General features: G+C 41.3%; 1 protein-coding gene and 1 non-coding gene across 3 annotated transcripts in view; one reads left to right on the top strand and one right to left on the bottom strand.

The window, feature by feature from the left end:
• Positions 1-12,133, top strand: part of LOC102236017 — a 231,392-nt gene that overhangs the window by 164,002 nt on the left and 55,257 nt on the right. The gene's annotated exons all lie outside the window — the stretch shown is intronic.
• trnad-auc lies at positions 249-320 on the bottom strand. Its single transcript has one exon. It is a non-coding gene; the product is annotated as a tRNA-Asp (tRNA).

Here is a 12,133-nt window from a genome sequence, read left to right as displayed (position 1 = left end):
GCCGACATTTATCATCTTTTCATCTTTTGCAGCCGTAATACGTTCAAAATGACTAGGCAGTATACGTCTTTAATGAAAACCTCAAGTTGCATGTCACTTTTTCAAGTGCAACGTACGTAGGTGCCCACACCCGTCACTTCACCTGGAGAATAATATATATATATTTTTTGTAATATTCCTTTATTTAATCAGGTAAATCCCGTTGAGATCTAGATCTCATTTTCAAGAGGGACCTGAAACAAACTTCACTCCCCGTCGGGGAATTGAACCCCGGTCTCCCGCGTGATAGGCGGGGATACTCACCACTGTACTAACGAGGAGTGAAAAGAAGAAACCTTTTGGAACGTTTGGCTTCTTGCTCGCTGCGTAGAACTCTCATTAGGAGTGAAAACGAAGATTACTGGACAGTAAAACACTGAAGTACCTACAGATTCGTAATTGTACGGTATAGTCGCCTGAGATCACGTGAAAATAATGATGGGCTTCACAGACATCAGATAGGTGTGAATTTTCTTTTTAACTAATAGTGATGCATTGGATGTCTTTCTGGGCATATATATATATATATATATATATATATATATATATATATATATATATATTCATATTAGTGATGCGTAAAATGAGGCCTTTTTAAACCTACTTATATGTGAGGTTTGTCAGTGTCAAGAGGTCTTGTAAATGCTTCAGATCACCAAATAAATTTTAATATCAGACAAAGTTAACCTAAGGGGGAAAAATATACCCTATGAAAAAATATAAATGCCCCATTGTTAAGTCATGAACTGGATTAGCCACATTTTTATGGTTCAGTTTTAATAGCCACACCGAGGTCTGATGAACCCGTAGAATTAGGAAATCACTTAAAAAGAACCTGTGTGACAACTCAAAGTCGGTCAAAAGACCTGAAAAAGTAACGACTTATTCAAGAACAGACGAAAACGATAATTGGAGGGTCTACAAAGCCATTTCGGAAGATTTGAGACTCCAGCCAACTTCATAAAAAGCCATTAGCCACAACCGGAGAAAACACTGATTAGTGGTGGCTACCAAAAATACTCCAAGATCACGTTGACTCATCCAAGAGGTCATGAAAGACACCAAATTAGTTCTAAAGCACTGCAGATATCACCAACAACTGCTATGGTCAATTCAGCCATAAGGAGGTGACTGGGAAAAAATCAGTATTCATGGGATAGTTGAAGAGCCAAAAGCCCTACTGACCAAATACAGAACAAAGGCTCTTCTCATTTTTACCAGAACACCTCTTAATGATCCCAAAGGTGTTTGGAAAAATAGTTTAAATGGTGGAACTTTATCAGATTCAGAGACAGTCTTAGGGAGTCACACAGTTAGCACTGTGGGAACACTGCAGCTGTTGGCCACCAACAATGCTGAAGACCTCTATCCTGAGCAAGAAAGCTGAGAAACACTATTGATCAGGGCTAGCAACGCTCGCAACTCCAACTCCTGACTCGCTACCGGGAAAGTATATAGTATGTGTGTCTGAGGGAGATTATTTTATACCCAAGGCTGTGACGCAGACATCAGCCAAGAAGTACCAAGTGGCATTGTGTGGCGTAAAGTTGTACCATTATGAGCAGTAGAGAAATTCAACAGTGGTAGCCACCGTTTCACTCAAAGACCAAAAACATTTACTCAAAAATGTTAAAATTTGCTCTAAAATTCAAAGAGTGCACCCTTAGGAACCTATCAGCAAAAAAAAATATATAGTGTTTATTTGGGGTTTAGCTACTCTTTAAGATGATCAACCCCGAACCAGAAAAATGGATTGCGGATTATGAAAAACACACTTTCTAATTTGTGAAGGCTTGACTCATCTGACACAAACTTGGGTCAGTTCAACTGTTAAATCCGGTAAGAACGGATTTTTAAAAAGTGCATTTTTCTTCGTTTTGCATTGGTATAGATGTGCCTCAAGCACACAAAAAGAACCTCTCGTCGAACCAAATGTAAAGTAATTTACAACTGATTAGTAGTGATACTTAAAATCACTAGGAAGCATGTTGTCATATGATTAATTAAGGGCACCTTTACACTGGGGGAGGCCCTGGTTACTCTCTCTGTGACCTAGTTAGCCTGTTCTAGCGGGATCTCCAGTTTCTTTGGAAAGTCGACCTCAGCATGAAGGTAATGATGACTCAGCTAAGCTCTTAGCGCTCACCTTACAGGCTGTTCTCTGCTATTTTTCATTTGCCAAAGAAGCTTTCTTCTACCCATCCTGTACGGTTTGCACCACAATTGGACCGTAAGTTGCCCTCAAAACATTATTTGGCCAACTTGGATCAGGATTCAGCAACGCATTTTGAAATAGGTTTGCTGTTATCATAAAGATGGCCATGACTGGTAAAGAAAAAAAAAGGGGGACAGCCCAGCTTCGGGTTCTTAATGACTGTAGAAGCTCAGAACCCTCTGGGAACTTCCTCAACCCATATTGGGGAGTTCACTGCTTCTTAATACTCCCCAGAAGAGCTTTTCAAAGATCATCTGAAGTCTGGCTGACGTTTAACGTCTTAATTCTGCCTCCAGCAGGTGTGAAGGGACCCAGCAGATAATTATGAACAGATCATTTTAACATTGCTGAGAGGATTTGACACCGTGGAATTTTCTACCTCAACGACAAGAGGGAAATTCAATTTAAGTAAGCTATTAAACAAAAAAAATGACACCTTTATCTTTTTATCCAAATTCAGGGATTGATTTGAACATTGATGGAGAATATTTATTCTTTAAAGCCTTTTCTGAAGTAAAGAAAAAAACAACATGGATCGGACGGGAACAAATGTTTTTAAAATGCTAAAAGGCCGTTAGCCTGGCTATAGGCTTCCTATGCAGTTCTGCTTGATTCAAATCTCACTTCCCAGCATAATCTGGGATTTCTACCTTTCACTTCGATTCCTTCAGTAGAATTTCAACTGGGCCAATCGGCAAACAGAAGGAGAAGTTGTGAGCGATGACGCCGATTTGTAGTCCGCCTGTATTTTTAGCAACGACAGCGGAGGAACTGATAGAAGCTGTTCAGTCTGTGTTGGTCACGCTTCCGAATACCGAATAAACAACAACAGTCGCCTCATTCGGACCAGCATTTTTCTGATCCTCAGCGGAGAAGAAGAAGAAGAAGAATTACTTTATTCATCCCAGCAGGGAAATTATTTCGCAGTTACAGCAAGAATTTTTTATACACAGATTAACACACACACACGACTGGAGCTGCGTCTGCAGGCAGCCAGCTGAGCCGGTGCCATTTTTGAAGGAGGACATGCGGCAAAGGTCGTCGGGACCGGGAGTCGAACCCGTGACGTCCGCGGGTCTAATGTGGGGCGTGCTAACCCCCTGCGCCACCACAGTACGCCCCCTGGCTGGATGGCTGTTTACAGCGCAGACAATTTCTGGCAAGCTTCGTAGCTTCAAACTGCTGCGTTACGTACGTCAACGATAAACGTTAGCGATTGGGTAAAGTCTCAATCTTCAACACAGGCAATCGTTTCTCAATAGCTGAGCGGCTAGCCTCTCTGTACGAACAGTAGGACAAGGATCTGATTTTTACCAAACAGGCAATACAACTGAAAAATATACCGATGTACAACCCGTTGTTTCTTAGAGGACGTTAGCTATGAGTGAGTATTGAAATATTTATAAAATACAATGCTCTTTAAAAATAATAAAACGTGTAATTTCTAAACAATCATGGGTCATTGTCATCACCTTATATCCTTCACAGCTCCAAAATTGATAAAGAATTGAAAAACAAAACACGTTCTCTGAAGGTGTTACGATCAGGAATGTTTTGGGTTTTTTTTTAACTCTTCGTCTCTTTCGCCGCCGGCAGTTCTTGTAGGGCCGTTAAAGTCGGCAGCAGGCAACTAAAAGACACTAGATTGGCTCCGCGTTGGCACCTGGGTGCGCCCACACCTGTGTGCTTCAGGGCGCTCATTCACACGGTAATGGGTTATCGAACGCGCACGCACTCGGGCACACCTCACATTTTTACTCCTACTCCACACGGCGTGTGAACTGAGCTCGGTAATGGCTAATGGCCTACCTCTGTACACGGCAAGTTAAGCAGCAGCAGCAGCAGCAGCGTGCGGCGCTCCGCAAGGCTTGCCCCGGAGCCGGGGAAGAATAAAATCCTCTCTATTTTCTTATTAACCCCATGAGTACTGAGATGGAAGGCATCACTTACACTTTCACAGCATTCAGTCTAATTCCACCCCCACTGTGCCTTTGGAAGGATGGAAAAAAACAAGAAAAACCTCTTTAGATGGCAGTTGCAGGACTCTTTTCATCCCTCTATCCCTCCTTCATCGGTCTGTCTCGGTGATGCCTAAATCACAGTGGGCTCGTCTTGATCATCCCCTCCGTCTCGCTGGCCTTTTTCCTTAAACCCTCTTGGGTATAAATACCTCTGAGATGGACTCCTCCAGCCCCACGCCCGCCACCCTTTCACCAAAACGGATGCAAATTTTATTCAGGCTATTTTCAAAACCACTGCATGCGCTTTAGCCAGCTAGACATTTTTTTTAATGACTTCCCTAACTCGCAGCCTTCAGCCACCAGCGGCATCACAAGAAGCATGCCTCCTCTGCTCTTCTGCCTCAGATAAGATGTGGCGGTGCGTGTTCTCTTCTTCTTCTTCTTTTTATATATATTTATATATTTCCACTTAACCCCCTCCGCCTCTCATATACAAGTGCTTTTACAGCAGAGTTTCTTGTCCACGCTCATCTTCACAACGTGCGGTTTCTCATCCTGTCTGTTCTTTTCTTCACGTCTCTCTCACACGATGGCTTTCATTTTACATTTATTAGAAATTTTATGACACTTCCCCTCCCCCCTCCATCCCACACCTACCCGATAACCCCTTCTTAATTCTTTCAGTCAGATCACACCGCCTTTATCAGGCAATTTGTCAATTTTAGGTCTTTTTCCTGCACTTTTAAACCTGTATTAAACTGCAGCCGCTCCAATTAACACCCACCACCTGTCATTCTGCTTCATTTCCAGCTTGTGCTGCTGCCGCCAGTGTAGCTGAGTTAATTTTATTTATTTATTATTTTATGAACCTTCCCAAAACATTTTTATTTCTATTTTGTCGAATTAACATGTCTGCTGACATGGCTATTTCTGTTTTGACTGCTTTTATTTTTGGTTCCTAATGTAAATATTGTTTTGGGGGAAACGTTATTAGTGTTGCACGAAGCAATGTTCAGGGACGTAGCTGCAGCAGCCAGGCAGAAGCTGCCTAACGGAGCTGCTGGACTGACAGTGATCGTGTATCATACCTGGTGCTGAGTGTGTTCCACTGTCTTATAGGAATAAAAAAAAGAAACCAACGCAGAGTACTATTCCTTTCCACATCTGTTACACCAGCGTGGCTCTAAATCATCAAGTCACCTGAGACAACTCTCAGTCCCTTGCAGCAACTTATAAGGCTACTGAATGCTGTTTGATTTGATCGTCTCAAATCTATCAAAACAATCAGTCTGAAGGAGTAAAGTTTTTGCCTTAATTTTGGATACGTCTAACTGCATAAATTAATAATATGTATATTGAGAAACCCAATATTGATAGATTAGTTGAAATTTAATGAACAAATTGGAACTTGACACTTTTAGAACCAATCACTATATTATTGGTAATATATTCAATGGTTTGTGCTTAATTTGGAGTTAATTTGTCCTAACTGTAATAAAAATGAGCTTTTGCACCCCCACTACAAATCTGATTAGAGGATTTAAAAAAAATTTTTTGTTTGGTTATAAAATCAGACTCTTTTTGTCACTGGAAGCCAATTTTGGACGAAGCAGATGAATTTGCAGATGGTGAATATTTCTATCCAGTCGTTGTCCAGCTGGGCAGGTTTGACTCACTGGTGGTTCCTTTCCTGGCACCAGCTCTTAAATGTTTTGGTGGATTTTTACTAGGATTTCGAAACCGAACAGTAGTAATAATGAAAGTTTTTTTTTTTTTTTAGCTCTAGTGACCTTTATTTGCAAGTAAAGCGACAGAAATGGGGGGAAAAACATGCTGCATTTACAGAGGACGGGATTTGAACTCGGAACCACTGCGCCGTGCAACACCCAACAGTTGATAACAGTAGTCTCAACAGAGAGCTTGTGCAACTTCTGCTACCAAAGCAAAACAAATTGCAACCTGTCAGAACTTTACAGATTATATGGTGAAAACAAAAGGTTGCTACCGATAGAAGCATTGCAACCAGATCTTAACCAAGTTGACAATCTTGAGTAAAGGCTGGTTGACTTGTTGGTTTGGCTGGCAGACAAGAGCCTTCGTTTTGAGAAATCTCTTGACGCGTACTCAGATTTCGAAATAAACAGCTTCTGTTCTTGTTTTTGAGAACGTAGCGGCACAATCTGTGGTAGAAAAGATCATTTGAATTCAGTCTGTTACCATAATGGAGGCCTTCTGCACACAACTTAGTCAGAGAGAGTGAAATATTCAGAATTACAGAGCCGAGTGTTTTATGCAGCTACACCCTTTCAGCAACCCTGCGGTGTGCAGCAGTCTTGGGGGGAGTCAGTGCAGGTGAGTTGAGACAGTGACATGAAGAGGAAGAGCCTTTTGCTGCTAAGATGGGCCCATCCACAGCACAGGAGCTCTCCCCGTCCTTTCCGTGGGACAATAATAGCCAGCTCAGCTACATTAGTGAGATATTATGAGCGGGGCTGACATGTCCATGCTGCTTCTTGCAGCTCTCTCTAATGGCTTCAGCCGTGTGAACAAAAGCAGAAGACAGGTCGTCCGTGCGCTATTTTAAACCAGAGGTGTGATTTTTTTATCACAGGCCAACCTCGGCCGCTTTTTGAGCTTCTTTGATTTGTTCGCGTACCACTCACTTTTTCTCCTCTAACCTCTCTACCCATTTCCCCAACTGGCTCTCTCACTCCCATCCCCTTCCTTCCCGCCCTCCTCTACCTCCCAGTCCATCACAGGTGGAAATGATGTATGGGTTTTGTTGCCAGCTGCTCTCCAGTGTGAACAGAAAGCTGATAATGACTAGGGCTAGCCTACTTTACCATCATCACACCCCCTTTGTCGCTATTCTCCTGTGCGCTTCCCAAATGTGACAAGTGTGCATTAGACAGAACAAGGCTGTAAATGTTCTCTGTCTTGGTGTGTATGTGCAAAGAGAAAAAAAATAAAAATAACTCCAGAGCATGTTGTGTCCTACTTTGCCACACAGTCCTCTCCAGATCAATAAGAACCACACACTCTGATTTGTGAGTAACTTTGCTAATTTGCTTTATTTTTTATTTTTGTACCCCTCCAGGGGGTCTTTTGTGGGCTCTAGTGTCCCTTATATGACAGTGGGCTGACAGGAAACAGGGAAGGAGAGGGGGGAAGACATGAAGCAAATATCGTTGGGTCCGGGAGTCGAACCCGCGACGGCTGCGTCGAGGACTCGAGGCCTCCAAATATGGGTCGCGCTAACCACTACACCACCACGGCACGCCCTCTAATTTGCTTTCTCACTAGCAACAGGCACATTTATGTTCAAACTGCCTTCGTTACAACCTTCTGGTGTTATGTCAGTCCCAGATGGTAAGCTTTGTAATCACGCCACATAAACTGGCATTTAGCATTGAGTTATTGGCACTTTCTGTCCCTTTTCAGCGAGCCGAGCCCCGCACGGCCATGTGGGCATTGACAAACTTTGTCGACTGTTAAATAAATTCTCCTGAAAATGGTGTGCTCTCTGACTGCTTTCATATGCTTTGTAATGTACAGTACTGCCATGGTTTGGGTTAACCTGCCAAAGTACAACAGAGTACGAAACCGTACCAGGTGTCACCTACGGTAACTCTGTCAAAGACAGTTGGGGTGCATTCTGATCAGCCTCGTTTCATCCGCTTTAATCAAACTCCGGTGTTTGCCTGGAAAGTCCATTTAGATTGTTGAGGTGTGAATGCGCAATTGGACACAAAAAAGGCAAAGTCTGGTCAGCTTAAATACCTATTATGTGAGCGCTAAGCGGACCAGAGACCCCTTCAAAAGCAGGAAGCAGACTAAGGGGAAGGGTATTCTGGGTAATGCAACCAAAACAGACACAGAAGTCTAAAACTAGACGGAGAAATGGCTTGTGGTCTTTTACAAATGGCAAAAGAGAAATCCTGCAACTGCTGAAATACCAAGCCACTCCATTTTTGTTTTGCATTTTGAGAAGAAGGACGTTGCGCTCAGTGTCTTCTTCTGATGTTTTCATGTTGTTTCCTTCGGTGATTCTTGATGCAGCGCCACCACAGGCGAGAGGGTTTTTCAATTATTTTGTGTTGCTCAACACAATGCGATGTGAAAGCGATCCGCACCAGCTGGAAATGTAACAGATGTTACTGATAGAAGTAACATTAACTAGGTCTGGCCTAGACAAGGGGTCCCTAGAGGGGACCAGGATGGGAGGCAGAATATGACTTCAGGGATCCAAGCCTTTATCACGTCTGATGAGAGGTTCAGGCCCTCTCCTGTTGAGTATGGTGTATGTAGCATTATATACCCTGGTGCCCCTGTAAATTATATAGTATTCTGCCCCAGTCCTTGTTGACTCATGGTTGCTAAAAATTTACAAGACCGACTGATTTTAGTGACATAGTGGGTGTAAAATATTGAATAAAATGTTGTACTACATGACTTACTTTATTTTCACTCTTACATTTAACTTTATGACACACAAAATTACAAGCGGATCGTCCATATTGTCTCCAAGTGTATTCTGGGTAAAGCTTGTCACCAACCGTCCACCAACGTCATCAGTCACTTGGCAACAGATGGCAAACTAGCTAGAGCATTTCTATGCGCTGCTGGTTCAACACGTCAACCAGGCTTCAGGCTCTGAGTTGAAATTGATAAAAGTGTTAACATGATCCGATCGCTATCCGCGGTTCAGAACTGATTTGAATTTGTGTTGTTTCATCATTAGTGACCAGCAGCCTGATGTTTCTGTTCTCTTGGTTTGTTGTACTTTATGTCAGATGGATTTCAGAATGACAGAGTGGCTCTCTGTGGAGGTGAAACTTGTAAGCTCCGCTGTTGCGGGCATGTCTATGTTATAAAGTTAAATTATCAGGAGCTTTATTATTTGGGTATAAAGGGCCCGGTCATTAGCCCCGCCCCCCGGCCTGACTCTGACTTTATCCGCTACTGGCAGGTGTGCAAACATCCTTAAGCACCAAGAAAGGCAGAGAATGGTCTTATTTGGAATAAAAACTATTAGTCATTCTCTCCACAAAGAGAGTTTATTTATGCAAGAGTGGCAAGAGGAAAGCTATTGTTGAAAGAAAAACATAAGAGCCTCCACCTGATTAACGATGCACATTCATGTTGGGAAGCTCCATACAAAAATCTAATTGAGAGTCTGTGGCATGACTTGAAAATTGCACAGAGGTACCCATCCAGTGTGATTAAGCTTGGGTTATTTTGCAAAGAAAACCGATCAAATATGTTAGCCCCCACATGTGAAAAAAAAAACCCCTGGAGATCTGCAGCTGTCGGTTTTACAAAGTGTCCATTTAAAGGCGCTGAATGCAAATGTGTGTCGAGCTGTTTGGAGTTTTTTTTTTTCTCCATTTTGAGTATGTACTGCTTTCTGTTGGTGAGTCTCATGAAATCTCTGCAATACAAACTATAAATAATTTCTAGAGGTATGAATATTTTAGGAAGCCCTGTAACGGTCAGGCAAACACTGACTGAAAGTCGCCAAACACAGGTGAGGATTCCTCATACAGTACACAGCATTTCTGTCACTTTATAGAGTTGAATAGGGGCCACGATTTTGGGTTTGTGTCATGAAGGTGGGTCGTATTTCGCAGCGTTGCAGTCATTTGGTATGTGAGCATTCCCACCTATGTTCTGTTTTTCTAAATTGTGGGGAGTGAAGAGGTGGATATTCATAAACACAACTGATCTTAACATATATTTCTAGTCTTTTTTTGTCATTGAGAAGATTTTGATGTTAGACAAAAATGTTTTCAAACGGTGATTTGATTTATTAAGTAATTAATAACGGCTGGTAGTTTGACAACTGGTAGTTTGTTTTGTCATCGCTGTTGTGGACCTTCCTTTTAACAACAATAAAGAGTTTTCCACCATGATCAGCCGGTTGACATTCAGAACTTGACGTGTTCAAATTTAATATCTGACTTTTATAACATGTCTCCAAAACATTTGTATTTACTACATGGTGGTGGAAATCCTTGTGTGTGTACTGTTGTTGTCCTGCTGCCCTAGTGTGTTTAAGCCGGATGGATTTAATGGATGGAGGGAAGGAGGGATGGATGGAGGGAAGGAGGGATGGAAAGAGAATAAGTCTGTAAGGGGGCAAATACTTTTTCACATCACAAAACCAGTTCCCGTCCTTCATCTCCACCAAATCGCGTCCAAATCCGACCATTTGTTGTTTTGCTATAACAAGTCTGAGCAAGCAGCTGTGGGGCAGCTATGAAAGATTTTTATTGGACTGTTTACAATGCGAACATCTGATTCATGCCTCCAGCAAATGTTAACTTCCTGTTATGGTGAGTGAAGCTCAAATTATGAGGTTTCCTTTATCTTCACTGAGCGGTTTGTACCTAAAGAGCAACCACAAAATCAATGTTGTAGTGAAAGTCAAATAAAATTGCCTATTATCAAGTGGCTGATTTCTCCATGGACATTATGTCCATTTTTAGTAAGTTTAGTTACTATTTGGGCCAAGAATAATTCAATTTACTTAGAGAGTGAGCACAAGTTTATTATTTAACTAAGTTGACATATATGTTAAATGGAAAAAATTAAGAACCCCATTGAAAACGTCCTGGTTATTCCACCAAATATTGATTTCTAAACTCTTCCTGAGTTAAAACATTAATATTGTTGTTTCTAAATTAATATGAATGCATTTTTTTAAAGCCTGAAAACGCTGCGTCTTTTTTTATTATTTTTGATTTTCTGCAAATAAAAACTAAATTTGTGCTTGGAATTTCAGAGACATGTTGTCTGTAGTTCATAGAATAAAAGAACAATGTTCATTTTACTCATACATATTCCTATACAAAGTAAAATCTGAAAAACTGTTCATCTTAAGTGGTTTCTTCAATTTTTTTCCCCAGAGCTGTATATAAAAAATAGTCAGCTACATCCTGTTTTTCTTTTTCTGAGTTTTTGAAAAGAAAATCATATAGCGCCACATCCACTGAAATCAGTCATCTTTATTTTTCCCTTTTTCTTTAAAGTAGCTATTTGATGCAAGCATATTGAAGGTCACTGACACTTTTAACATAGGAGTTTTAAGAGTGGGAAGGACTCCTTGACTGCATCTACTGGAGCACCTTGAGAAAATTGCAGAAAGTCTGCAGACTGAAAAAAAATAATAAATAAAAAAATAAATAAATCAGGGAAAGAAATAAGTGGCCTAAAGAGCTGGCTGGACGGCTCATGGTCCCTGGGCGCTCAGAATCCAACAATGGGTTTATTGCTGCTGTCACAGTTACTGCTCAAAATGTGTGTGGAGGAAATGATTTGGTTCCAGCGAGCAGAATCACTTAGACATATTAGCAATAAGAAACAAATCCCTCTCTTGTTTATTTTTTTTTTTCGAAGCCCTGAAAAATAAAGCTAACTCTCCATCAAATTCAGAAGAAACAACAGTTTATTCCCATTCCAATAACGAGCACTGTGCTCATATTCATTAGTTTATGACAATATTTAGAGTGATACTAATTTGGCAGTGAATGCTTTCACTGAGGTAGGTCGTGGATGTTGAGCTCTTGCCACAGCTGCTTGTCCTCATCTTATCACAGCTGCTTTTGAAAAAATAAAAAAAACGGGGTGGTGAAGATCATAATGTCTTCGAACCCACACATTAGATATAGGCATTATTGTGTAGCCCACTTTATACGCTCTCTATCCTCAAAAACTCCAGAGTGGACATTGGAGAGTGAGAGCACAAATATTTCATTTCACGTGAGACACTTTGAATTGCTTTGTTGGTGAAATCTGCTGAGATAGGAGTGGATTTTCAGTTTAACCCCACAAATTCATGCTTTTTAGTTTGAATTTGATTGGTTGAACTTAAGTTGGATATAACATTAATATAAAAGGAAACTAAAGGAAATGGTCA

This window comes from Xiphophorus maculatus, chromosome 6 (assembly GCF_002775205.1).
Source record: "Xiphophorus maculatus strain JP 163 A chromosome 6, X_maculatus-5.0-male, whole genome shotgun sequence".
In the NCBI taxonomy this organism is placed as follows: domain Eukaryota; kingdom Metazoa; phylum Chordata; class Actinopteri; order Cyprinodontiformes; family Poeciliidae; genus Xiphophorus; species Xiphophorus maculatus.
This window is presented reverse-complemented; position numbering and strand designations above follow the sequence as displayed.